Here is a 13,801-nt window from a genome sequence, read left to right on the forward strand (position 1 = left end):
TCTCTAATATAAACACATTTTGATAACATAATGTATTCCTTCCATAAATTTACAGTAATGTGCTTCAAGGAGTAGTACCTTTCTAAACAAACTAAAATTTACCAGTGCATTTGTTGTTTAGAATTGCCTTGGGGAAGGGGAAAATATTTACTAGTCCCTTTGTGCAATCTACTGGCCTATAACCTTTATGATGATCAACACAGCTCCTCTTGAACAGTTGGAGGGGGATTAAAGCAGTTGACTGGGATTTTACATGCATGGCTGAATGAGGATGATAGCGGTACTTCAGGGTCTGAAATTAGTGTCTGTTTTCATTGTAGGGAATTCTCACCAGGCAATATTTGGCAGTAAAAAATATCAAAAATAAAAACCAAGTTTCTCTTCTACTGAGACACAAAGGCTGTGCCATCTGTACTATGCTTATCCGACCCTTTCTCAAATGATCTTAATATTTAGACCCCAAGGACCAAATAATATTTCTCAGTGTAGGGCAAATTTAGTCCATCAGTTGTGTGTGAAGTGAAGGATTATTTCCCCCCCCCCCTTTCACTGAATGCCTGGCATAAGATGATTTTTTTTCCCCAGGATGAATATGCGATGTTTGAATAGAACCACAATTCTAAAAGTGTTATTATCTTGTGTAGTATGAGTCAAAACTATTATAACTTTCTTGCATATAAATAAAAAAGCTTTATTTACTTTTTAATGGAAAAATGCATACATTACCAATGAATGGCAAATACATAATGGAAGAGGATATATCTGCATAAGCTTGCATTTTTTCATTTATAAACCTGCATGTATTGATGGAGATTTAGAAATAATAACTATATAAATAGAAATTCAGTACATCTCACCACATTCTGACCGCATTCTGCTTCAACTGGTTAGGATACAGGCAAGCAGTATGTTGCCTTGCAAGATAGCCTCTAGATACAGAAAACAGCATGAGCGTCACTCATGTTAAAAGAGGGCTTTGATTGCCTTTATGAAATACTGGCCAAAATGTCCAAAATATACTGTTAGCAGAAGATGTTGCATATTGTATAACTAAGGCTGATGACATAGTCCTGCACCTTTTCTATATTTCCATAACATTGGAGGCATAAATCAATCTTTATGGGCCTAGACTCAGCATAAACTGATGAAGTGCAAATCATTCTCATTCATACTTGTATGCCTGAATGTTTCAATCACTTTTTCTGTTCTTTTCCCTCTCAGCAAAATGTGACTTATCAAAATATTTTTCTTTCGGACCAGTCACATTCATTCAGAAGGTTGAACAGTCTTCCTTAAAATTCATTCCTGGTTTTTCCATTATTGTCATTTTACTGGAGCTATGCAGCTTCCACTAGCCTATTCCTATTTTATCTATATCTATAATAGCCTGAATGTTAGCCTTTTTTTGTTTATTATCAATTTACACTTTCACTGCCCCCACATGATTATTAATTCCACCTGACAAAAGCAGACAGTCATTCAGATCTTTATGTCTTTTTATATCTATTATGTCTATTATTATTTAAGGGGACGCGATGGCTCAGTGGCTAAGATGCTGAGCTTGTCAATCAGAAAGGTCGGTGGGTTTGAATCCCTAATGCCGCATAATGGAGTGAGCTCCCCTTATTTGTCCCAGCTTCTGCCAACCTAGCAGTTCAAAAGAATGTAAAAATGCAAGTAGAAAAATAGGGACCACTTTGATGGGAAGGTAACAGCCTTTGGCATTTAGTCATGCCGGCCCAATGACCACAGAGGCATCTTCGGACAGCGCTGGCTCTTCGGCTTTGAAACGGAGATGAGCACCGCCCCTAGAGCCGGGAATGACAGGGAACCGTTATCTTTATCCTTTTGCTTAATTTTACAAACTCACAAAGTATTTTTCCTTTTTGTTTTAATAGGTTAATTTGTACTCTTTATCATTTGTCTTACATTTTAAGTGTAATTTTCCATCTGAAAGGGTTTTTTCCCTTCCAAAGTGGTTTGCCATTGCTTCCTTCAAAGGGCTGAGAGAAAGCAACTAGTCCAAGATCACCCAACTGGCTTTGTGCTTAAGGTAGGACTAGAACTCTCAGTCTCCTGGTTTCTACACTGATGCCTTCTAATCACTACCCCAAACTGGCTCCCATCTCAAATATACATACATACATACTGTGTGTGTGTGTGTGTGTGTGTGTGTGTGTGTGTGGTATATATATATATATATATATATATATATATATATATATATATATATATACACACACATACATACATACATACCTACATACATACACACACACACACATACAAACAAACACACACATACATACAATATATAAATTGAAAATTTTTATTTTAAAATAGGATCAATTATCATTTGGTAAGAATATTAGTTTTAAAAAATTCCAAGAAAATATTTGGTTAAACAAAACCATGATATTTTGAGTGCATGTTGGTTTACACCGATAGAAACAGACAGCTTTTTGTACATACTCATAGAGTGTGGTTTGCATTGTTTTATTAATTTTTTGCTAAATTCAAAGTAATAATGAAAATAATGCACATCATGTTAATGCATTAACATTAAAGTGAAAATAATATAATAAAGATAGAATGCATTTGGCTATGACATTGTAACTTGGTTTCTTTAATTTGACTTAAACCATAATCTGTGGCTCAACTGTTTCAAATGTCTCTCCATCTTCAGATTAGTTTCATCAAACTAACACATAGGTAAAAGTGATGATTAACAGATTTGGCTTTAATTACTCAACTCAGATTTAAACTGATTTAAGAATATTCTATACCAATTTCTCTTGACTAGAAACAGATGGGAAGTAAATGGAAATTGATGATCATAATGTGAGGAGAGATTGTTCAGAATAAAATCAATTCTAAACATTTTCGTTCACTTAAAAAATATCCGAGAGGAAAACAATATTGTGTTGCTCACTGTAAGATAAAATCATTATTCCTTTGGATTCCTAATATAAGAGGCATTCATTTCTTGCATATAGATTATGATTATTGTCATTTCAATACCTGTGATGTTACTGATGATTTTGATGTTATCTGGCAGGGAAATGAAAGCAAGCAAACAAACAACCAAGCTCAGAAAGTTCAAAGAACTTCTAATTAGTTCAATCCTAAGCAATAGATATTCTCTTCTATTGGAATCAGGAAGAATATAATGCACGTAATTGATAATGGAATTGCATTAAATCATCATCTTATCACCACTTGTGACAATTGAAAGTAGTACCTACAGCTAGTACATATGATTATAACCTGTAGAATTGTGCAGCTATATTTCAGTCTAACCTTGTATTTGTTTTGATTTTCTGTGCTAGAGGCAACATACCAGTAGTAACTGGAAGTGGGAGGGGGGAGCAATCGTTACTACTTTGACATGTATTAAATATGCCTGTTGTATTTTTTAGACATCTTAAAGATCAAAGGTAAATTACTAGGCAATGATCTGCCAATCCTGATACGTAATCTATTTGTCTTGGCACTCCTTTTATTTCTTTATGTATACTGAGTTTCTGTAAACGCAGTAGGAAAACACACACACACACACACCACCTATGAAAAGGATATAATTAAAGTGGCATGGGAAGTCTGTATGGAATGAAATAGGTTTTAATGTTATCTATTGACCAGTCGTTAAGGTCAGCTGCATTACACCACTCTGTCAAAGAACATGGTAGGTAGAAAAACGTTGGTCTCTGCCCAGAGAAGCCTACAGAATGATGTTAAGAAAATGAAGGCAAAGATTAAAAAAGAAAGGAAAAAAACATGTCTCTACAGCTCTGCACCTGACTGGAACTGGACCATGTGATGGACTTGTGGGTGTGGGGCAAGTTCATGAACTCTCAACTGGGTGGGGGAAATCCAGGAAGCTCAGATTCGGGTTTTCCCAGATGTACCAACATGACTCTCTTAATAAATTGGAACTTTGAGCAATACTTTGCTTGGACTCTGATTTGATTTGGGATGTTATTTGGAATCCTGACATTTGCATCTTAGGTAACAGACTATTCTGAAATGAATGTATAACCATGCATGTACAGAAGTGCATAGCATTTCATTGCTATCTGTCCATCCATCCACCCATCCATCCATCTGACGTCTACAAAGATTTTATATTAAAATGTTCATATGGAAACTGTTTTGAGAAGGGCTTGAATACATTTCTTAGGGAAACGTATCAGTGAAAAAAGGTAGTTGAACAGAGGATCTTTAGAGAGACATGGAGAGCAGTCTTGGGGAATCCTGGGTAGATAACGAAGTATCAGATCTTCTGCTACTTCTAAAGCCTGTCTGTTCATGCCAGAAGTTGAGAGAGCAGTTTTGTTAAGCTGTTCGGCCAAGTATTAAAAAAATAACATATTAATGAGGAAGAGGGGGAAGGGGAAGTGGGGGGGAGAAGCCCAGGAGCCAAGGAATCTGACCTTGGTGCAATTTCAAAGAAGGGAAAATTTTGTGATCCTGCTGGACCAAAGCTGCTCTGTCCTTGGAATGCCCAAGGCTAGAGTTATAAGAGCCATCCATGGATGTAATTAGAGCCTCCAGGTGGATGAGGTCTCTATGTTGATGGAGCTCCTGTTTCCTTCTGTGTTGAGGTTATCCACCCTATTCTAATCTTATCTGGAGGTTAGAATTGCTCTCTCTCTTATTTAAAATATTGGAAGTTAGTTATATTTTGCCTTTCCGGTAAAAATTCAAGGTAGCTTAGAGAAAAATATTAAAATGCAGTTTTCATTTTTGTGTAATCCTTTCTTAAATATTTTTGTTAAATAAAAGATTAAAAATGAATACAAACTGATATAAATTGAAAAAAAAGAAAAGAGGAAGAAATTAAAGAAAAAGATAAAAGTGCAAGGAAGGAAAAAGAAATAAAAGATACAAAGAAGTGGCTTCTAATTTTTTTTACAACATTTTAAAGTACAATTATAAATTGAACTCTGTGGTTACACTATAACTCTTTTCTCTCTTTTTCTTTCTTTTTCCTGCACCAAGTCTATAAAGAGTTGCTTCTTGTGCTGAAAGCCACAAAGGGGATTTTCAGGCACAACCTCAATTTTATTCCATATTCTCAGTATGGCTTGTCTAACATAATGATTCTAAAAATCCACATTAACATTGTTGTACCACAAATATCCATGCCACCCAAATCTCTGGTCATGTCCTTCTAACTCAGAAAAAGCTTTCTGTTTTTCAGCAAAACCTACTCTTCCATGAAAAACAAACAACAACCTACAAAATACAATTTCAAGTCTGGGGAAACCAATCCTCCTCTTCCCCTTGCTTCTTGTAGCACTTTATGTTTAACTCCTGTTTCCACCCCCCACCCCTAAATTTAGATGTATCTTTTTGCCATTGTTTAAATGGTGCATCAGTTGTCAAAACAGGTATTGTCTGAAACAAAAAAAAAATCATTCTAGACAAAATATTCATTTTTATCACAGAACTTCTTCCCAGCAATGGCAATTGTAGTTTCTCCCATCTTAACATAACATATTAAATTTCATTCCATGTATTCACACGAAATAATATATTTGAGTTCGTATTGATCTAGTGTCACCAAGATATTTTACCTTCTTCTCAGTCTTAAAAGACAGTCAATTTTGTTCAGGTCCCTATTGTTATATTTTTGTTAATATCTCATCTTCTGCTTATTAATCCTGAAACTTGCTAATGCATCAGATTCTTTTAATTTGCCTATTAATATTTCAATTTTCATTAAAAGGCAGTTTTCATACTGTCGCATACTTGTAGCAGATAAATAGGGGAGGTAAAACAGTTTAAAAACAAAAAATTAACAAGTGACATTACAAAAGAAAATGTTTAATTTGTATATTAATATTTCAATTCTCATTAAGAGGTAAGAAACTTCCTGCGATTGGAAGTTAAGGAATAGCCTGGCTTTGTCTACAGATCACACAAATTGATAATTCTTGGAGTGGTATACTAATATCTTGGAAGATCATAATATGTTTGTAGAGTCCATGTCAACATACAGAAAGGATGAATTTTGGATATTGGAAGGACATATGGAGTGTGTGGGTGTGTGTTCCACTTCCATTGCAATTGAACTGACTAAACCTGGCTTGCACATTGTATGTTGAATGCAACCCCCCACCCCCAACCAAACCCATTTATGGCCTCAGTTCTTTGAAGCAATTGACTCCAAGTCAGCTTGGAGACAAAGACAGCTGTATCTCTTGGGAACATATCATACCAGAAAACCTATGTCAAGGCTGGGAGCCAGAATACATCACTGTGGGGGGCAAGTCTTAGAGCTACTTTTAACACTTTTCACTTTTGTGGATATAAGCTGTGGAGGAGATGCAGAAAATTGCCATGTCTTTTAAAAGAACTCAGCATGACCAGGAGCCCAGCGGGGCTGCTGGCATAAAAAAGGCACCAGTCTACCAAAGTAGTCCCAGCTGAGCTCACTTAAAGTAAGTGTCACCTTTAAAGAATACTAGTACCTTTCATGCTGAGTCAGAAAGAGACATTTATGGGGGTCTTCTGAGCAAAGGGGAGGAAAAATTGATTAGTGGGGACACAAGGAATATGGATTCTGATGGTGCAAAAGCTTTCCGGCACTGTTAGCCAGCAAAGTGTTCTTGCTTATAACTTGAAATCTTAACAGGCAACAGATATATATAGTTGGAGTATTGGTTCTGCTTTAGATTCTCAGCGCTTCAAGTATCAGAATCTTTTAAACTACAAGGAATATTCAGGGATTTGCTTGCCCCTTTAGACTTGCAGCAACATGATTTAAATGCAGAGCATTTAGTGGTAATACTAATAAATGTATATGCCATCTTACTCCCAGTGACTCTGGGACTCTTGATTCTCTAGTGAAAACTAGCTTTTTTGAGGCTCTTTTTGTTGTTACACTTAAAAGTTGGTAGTCCTTTATATAACACAGCAGCAACAACAGCAACAATAACAGTTGCACAGAGATGGAAAGGCTTACAAATTCCTACAATGGAAGTGTGGATGCTGAAGTTAATGGAATTAGCTGAGATGGCAAAATTGACTACTTTGATTAAAGAAAAAACTTTGTTCAGCTTGGTTTCTAATTGGAGACCGCTGTTGAACTTTTTGCTTGAAACTGAAAGAAATGAAATTTACATTTTGGGGTTTGACAATTACATCCTGTTCATGATTATGTAAATACTCTATATTATTATAAGGTAATGTATTTTATATTTATATCTGTGCTGAAGAAAGTTGGAGGTTACTTTTTTATTTTTTTCTGCACTTTTAATTTTCCTTATTTCTGACCTTTAATTTCCTTTTTGTTTCTTTCTATTTATCTCTTGTTTGAGATGTAATAAACTTTTAAAAAGTTGGTAATCCTTGAATAATCAGAGACCTGTTTAATTAGCTTTTTTCATAAAGTGCCACAGAACTATTTGTTTTGTTTCAGTTGACTAACAATGCCACAGTTTTGGTAAGCAACATGTCTCCAATTTTTCATTTTCCTTGCTGTAGCACAGCTTTGTGTGGTCCCTTTTCCTGTTCTAGACACTGTTCCTGACCTTGTAATTCTACTAATCCATTTTTATGCCAGTGTAAAAAAATTCAGTTTAACTTACATTGCAGTGCTAACCTGCAACACTACCAGATCCTAGCCCATATTTTTGACAAATTATAATGCTTATTATGACAGACAGGGGGGTGTTTTTAAATATATGGTGAATAATTAACAGTATTTAATGTAACCAATGTATAAATCAAGGTAATGTTAAGATTAAATGAATACCATTTTGGTGTTGTTTGATCCTATTCAAAAAATGAGTTGTGTTCACATTTTACAGCATGACTTTGGCAAAAGACTAAAAGATGAAATCTGGTTCTCAATTCTGTTTTGTGCAGCTCAACGTGAGGGGTATTTGAGGTGATTAGTGCATCGCATCTTGGAAGATATCCCAGATCATCACCACAGTCCTTAAAAAACACCCCTCTGTAAGTCTTTAATTAATTAACTCTTTTAAGTCTGCAATACTCCAGTAAGCCCTGTTGATCGCCAAATAGAGAAGTATGTTCACTGCCTTGAGTTCTTTATAAAAAATAATAAAAGCGGGATAAAAAGTATTTAAAAAATTGTGGCTTCTTGAAAAACACAAGGTTAAGCAAATGATGGCCGCATGATATGTGAACCAGTCAACGCTTTTCTGAGTAGACATAGATGTGATTGCACTGTAAGGTTACTTGTGGATGGGAGAACTGGCTTGTTGTGGCCACTTTATGAATTTCAAACTGGGGACTTCCTCATTGTGGTGTAATCTGTGTTATATTAGTGTAGACAAAAAGTTCTATTCTGAGGTGACCACCTCTGAATGTGCACATTCTGCTACAGAGACCTTGATTGCTGCAGCTAAACATTTTAAGATGTTCATTGGCTCAGTGTCCAATTGCAAAAATAGCACTAAACACTTCCACTTATGATTCTCTCCCACACTCTATTATGTGTGCCATGGTTCCCCAGAACAAATGCCTGATATCAGCATTGCAGATATCTGGACTTACAACTGTGGGCCTCTGCTTTCAACAGGTTGACTGAGGAAGAGTGGCCAAGGCAGCTTGTTGGCAAGCGCAGCAAGCAGAACATGCAGGGATAAGTAAGGGTGGACTGTGAGGAATGAAGTGGCGGGGGAACAGGTGCCTTAGGAACCCTAGAGACACAAAGAGCTGTTTGTCTGTAGACCCAACACTGAAGAACAAAACACATGCCATTCTTTCAAACTTTAGGGTGGGTTATGTGCAACTGAGAGCCAGTAAACAATAGAAAGGCAAAATTTCCTTCCCTGAAAATTCTCTTGGTTTATTGCTGTGCAATAAAAGAAACTTAATTTTCTACAAAAACCTTGGGGGCCCTTTCGTGTTATCACCCAGACACCAAAATAGAGAAGAATTCCTCAAATAGATAGAAAGTATAAGCTCACACCCTACTCCCCTCAGCAACCAGCATAAATTGATGCAATTCTTTTGGTGAGTAGGAGTTGGAGTAGAAGACAAATCAGTGATAAATCAAGACAGTTATATTAAAATACCCACTACATCTTTGCTGTGAACAGTTACTTAAAACAGACTCAGGATGAAATATCCTTGATGTGGAGAAAGTGATTAGACCATATGTCTTTTTCTGCTAATCTTATTCACTTTTCTAACTTGGTACCCTCTGAGGTTATAATTCCAATTATTCCCAGTCAGCATCTCTTTCAAAGGCATCGATTTGGAAGAGACTGATCTGAGATATCTTCTACATAAATTAGGTTTATGCATTGCACCAAGCCAAAAGATGATGGATTTGGTTTTGCCATAGCATGTCATATGAAACCAACCATTTTGGTTTATTATTCATAGCTCAAATGTGCTTTGGGAACATTGCCTTCCTGGACTTTGCTTATTTGTTGCTCATAGTTGGATCTTTTAATTTTTCCTTACATAAAATATTTGAAATATTGTAATGTTTCTGTAAGCAAGTACACATGCAATGGAGGTCTTGAATATGAATTTACCATTGCAGGTACCATGGAATGAAGCAGCAGAAAAAAGGTAAGACTCCCTCAAATTGAGCTTGACTTCTAGTGGTTACACATGGATAGGTTTGTCTGATTTTCTTGACAATTTGGAAGTGGTTTGTGATTGACTACTTCTAGATTTCTTTGTTGTTTCACCTCTCAGTCCAGACTGCAACTAGAATTCAAAAGGAATCTTTGTGGAGCTTAAGGCCAGCTCTAATGCGGTCTCTGTCTCTCTTTTGTAGAAGATTTTTTTTTCCAGAAAATGAGTTGTACCTTAGAGGCATTTATGTTCACACATTTTTATTAAGAAATAAAGTAGGTTTTTTTCCAGGTTTTGCTCAGCATAATGAGAGAGCCCATTTATTGATTTTTGTAATTCTGGGTTATAGTATAGCATCCTGTAGGAGCAAATCAGAATAGAGCTGGAAGGGACCTTGGAGGTCTTCTAGTCCAGTGTTTTTCAACCTTTTTTGTGCAAAGGCACACTTTTTTCATGAAAAAAATCACGAGGCACACCACCATTAGAAAATGTTAAAAAAATTTAACTCTGTGCCTATATTGACTATATATAAAGTAATTCTCCCACGCCACACCTTACACTATGTCACGGCACACTAGTGTGCCGCGGCACAGTGGTTGAAAAACACTGTTCTAGTCAAGCCCCTTTCTCAAGCAGGGGACCCTATATGATTTCAGACAAGTAACTGTCCAGTCTCTTCTTAAAAACCTCCAGTGATGAGCACCCACAATGTTTGAAGGCAAGGCAAGTTCCATTAGTTAATTGTCCTCATTGTTAGGAGTTTCTCCTTAATTCCAGATTGCTTTTCCTCCTTGATTAGTTTCTATCCATTGTTTCTTGTCCTACACTCTTGTGCTTTGGAAAATAAATTGACCCCTCCTCTTTGTGGCAGCCTCTCATATATTGGAATACTGCTATCATGTCCCCCCTAGTTCTTCTTTTCTCTAGACCTGCCAAACTCAAATCCTGCAACCATTCTTCATCTGTTTTAGTGTCCAGACCTTTAAATCATCATATTTGCTCTTCTTTGCACTTTCCCCCAAAGTCTCAACATCTTTTTTTGTAATGTGATGACCAAAACTGTATGCAGTATGCAGTAAGACCAGGTGTGGTCTTACTAAGACTTTATAAGTGGTACTAATACTTCATGTGATTTTGATTCTATGCCTCTGTTTATACAACCAAGGACTGTATTAGCTTTCTGGCTGCTGCTGCACACTGCTGACTTATGTTTAAGGTGATCTCCCACCAAGACTTCAAGCTCCCTCTGACAGTCACTGTTTTTGAGCCAGATTTTGCCTGATGTGTACTTCTTGTACCTTTTTTTTTCTTGCCCAGGTTGCTTTACTCCACATTAAATTCATGTTGTTGGAGAGGGCCCATTGTTCAAGTTTGTCAAGATCTTTTTGCATCCTAGCTTGTCTTCTGGGGTGTTGGCTATTGCTGCTGGCTTAATGTCATCTGCTAAGTAGTGGCTTATTCAACCAACTGTGGTGTAGCGTGATATGAGAATTTGGGCTTGTGTTGACTTTTGTGTCTTATATTATGCTACCACAGTAAACTTATTTTTTGAAGAAAACACCTCTGTTGAGCCACTCCTATTCTTATTTTAGTTGGGATGTGTGTTACATTTACATTACAATCAATAAACAAATGATTGACATTTTCTCTATGGAGATGCCCCTTAAATGGGTCATTAGTTCATCTAAATGATGTCCTCCGTTTTAGGAAATGGTAATTTCTTCCTTTCGCCTCATGTCCTTGTCATGACTAGATGCAGTGTGAAATGGAAGGAAATCTTCCTGGATTCAACACTTGAAAATGTTGAATTGTGACAGCTTCCCGCTTGTTCCCGCAGCCCAGCTGCTTAAAGAAAAAAAGCAGGTGTAAAGTACATACATTTTTATGAAAATGAAGGCAGAAAGAATAGTTTTCTGTTTGGTTGGATTTAACAATCCCCTGACAACCTTCATTGAGGGGAGTTGCCATTACAGCAGTTTATGTGTTTCAGGAATAAATGAGACATTAGGTCATGTTGTATTGTTTTGTCCCCATTGTGTTGTTTCAATTATCTCTCCTTCTAGACAAATGCCCTAGTCATTCAAATTTATCTTCATCTATTACTCTTTGACTAGTTGATTCTGTCTCACCGAATGTAGCTAAATACTACTTTGCTGTCTATAGTGTTTGCCATAACTTATCATAAGTTTTAGATGCTGTTGTATTCAGACAAATTGATTATGGTACTTTTTTTTTGTTTTATTCTATTTAAGTGTAATTAATTATTCATATTTAGCATCCACAGCTCTGTTACTGTTTAAAGAAGAATTTGCTTTATATTTGAATTTACTTTGGAAGTGGTCTATGACACTAATAAATTAAGTTTAAAATGTTTGAATGGTCACTATTAGCAATTTAGCAATTTATAAATTTATATGCCGCCCGAATCCCGTAGGACTCTGGGCGCTTACAGAAACAAAAATAAAAGTAAAGTTAAAATAAAGAAAAGATACAATTTAAAAAACAACACACCAAACATTCCGTTAAGTGGGGAAGGAACTTGATCAACAGCCCCAGGCCTGCCGGAACAGCCAGGTTTTCGTGGCTTTTCGGAAGGCCGAGAGAGTGGGAAGGGTCCGGATCTCTACGGGTAGATGGTTCCATAGGGCCGGAGCAACTACAGAGAAGGCCCTCCCCCGATGGGCCGCCAACTGGCATTGTCCGGTCGACCGCACCCGGAGAAGGCCCAACCTGTGAGATCTTATTGGTCGTTGGGAGGTATGTGGCAGGAGGCGGTCTCTCAGATATCCAGGTCCTAAGCCATGTAGGGCTTTAAAAGTAATAACCAGCACCTTGAAGCGTGTCCGGAGACCAATAGGAAGCCAGTGCAGCTCGTGGAGGATAGGTGTAACATGGGTGTATCTAGGTACACCCGATATCACTCGCGCAGCTGCATTCTGGACCAACTGTAGTCTCCGAACACTTTTCAGGGGCAGCCAATGTGGAGCGCATTACAGTAATCAAGCCTTGAGGTGACGAGGGCATGAGTGACCATTTGAAGTGACTCCCGTCCAGATAGGGCCGCAACTGGTGCACCAGGCGAACCTGGGCAAAAGCCCCCCTGGTCACAGCCGACGGGTGATGTTCTAATGTAAGCTGTGAATCCAGGAGACACCCAAGTTGCAGACCCTCTCTGAGGGGTGTAAGATTTTACCCCCCAAGCTAAGGGATGGAATGTCTGGACTATCCTTGGGAGACAACATCAATAGCCACTCGGTCTTGTCTGGATTGAGTGCAAACTTGTTCGCTCCCATCCAGACCCTGACAGCCTCCAGGCACTGGCACATCACTTCCACCGCTTCGCTGAGTTGGCACGAGCGGACAGATACAGTTGGGTATCATCCGCATATTGATGATATTTAATCCCGTGCTGGCATATGATCTCACCCAGTGGCTTCATGTAGATATTAAATAGGAGGGGAGACAGGACCGAGCCCTGTGGCACCCCATATTTGAGGGGCCTAGGGGTCGACCTCTGTCCTCCGACCAACACCGACTGCGACCTGTCCGAGAGGTAGGAGGAGAACTACCGTAAAACGGTGCCTCCCACTCCCACCTCCATAACCATCGCAGAAGGATACCATGGTCGATGGTATCGAAGGCCGCTGATAGGTCAAGAAGCACCAGGATAGAGGAATGTCCTCTATCCCTGATCATCGGTCAGCGCGACCAAAGCAGTTTTGGTGGCAGTAACCAGGCCTGAAACCCGACTGAATGGGATCCAGATAATCTGCTTCATCCAAGGTCCGTCGGAGTTGAAAGGCCACCACCTTCTCAACAACCTTCCCTACAAAAGGGAGGTTGGAGACTGGACATAGTTATTAAGGATAGCTGGGTCCAGGGAAGGCTTTTTAAGGAGGGGTCTTACCACCTCATCTTTCAGAGGGTGCGGGAAAGATCCTTCCCAAAGAGAGGTGTTAACAATCCTCTGGAGCCAGCCTCGGGTCACCCTCCCTGCTGGTCGAGACCAGCCAGGAGGGACATGGGTCCAGTAAGCAGGTGGGGGCACTCACCGCTCCCATGGCCTTGTCCACTTCCTCAGGAGCGACAAGCTGGAACTCGCTCCAAGAAATCCAATCAAGGCCCTCCCCGCATCTCGGCTGGCACTGTCCAAGTGGAGTCTAGTCTGTCCAAATCCGAGCGACTTTGTCCGACAGAAACTGAACAAATTCCTCAGCTCTTCCCTGTAAGGGCT

At 38.5% G+C, this 13,801-nt stretch overlaps 1 protein-coding gene across 1 annotated transcript in view; it reads left to right on the forward strand.

Annotated features, from left to right (window-relative positions):
* Positions 1–13,801, forward strand: part of SOX13 (SRY-box transcription factor 13) — a 62,796-nt gene that overhangs the window by 11,323 nt on the left and 37,672 nt on the right. Inside the window, 2 exon segments of the mRNA XM_032217658.1 lie at positions 7,876–7,965; positions 9,530–9,558. The gene's annotated coding sequence lies outside the window, so the exon portion shown is untranslated.

This window comes from Thamnophis elegans, chromosome 5, assembly GCF_009769535.1.
Source record: "Thamnophis elegans isolate rThaEle1 chromosome 5, rThaEle1.pri, whole genome shotgun sequence".
Lineage (NCBI taxonomy): Eukaryota > Metazoa > Chordata > Lepidosauria > Squamata > Colubridae > Thamnophis > Thamnophis elegans.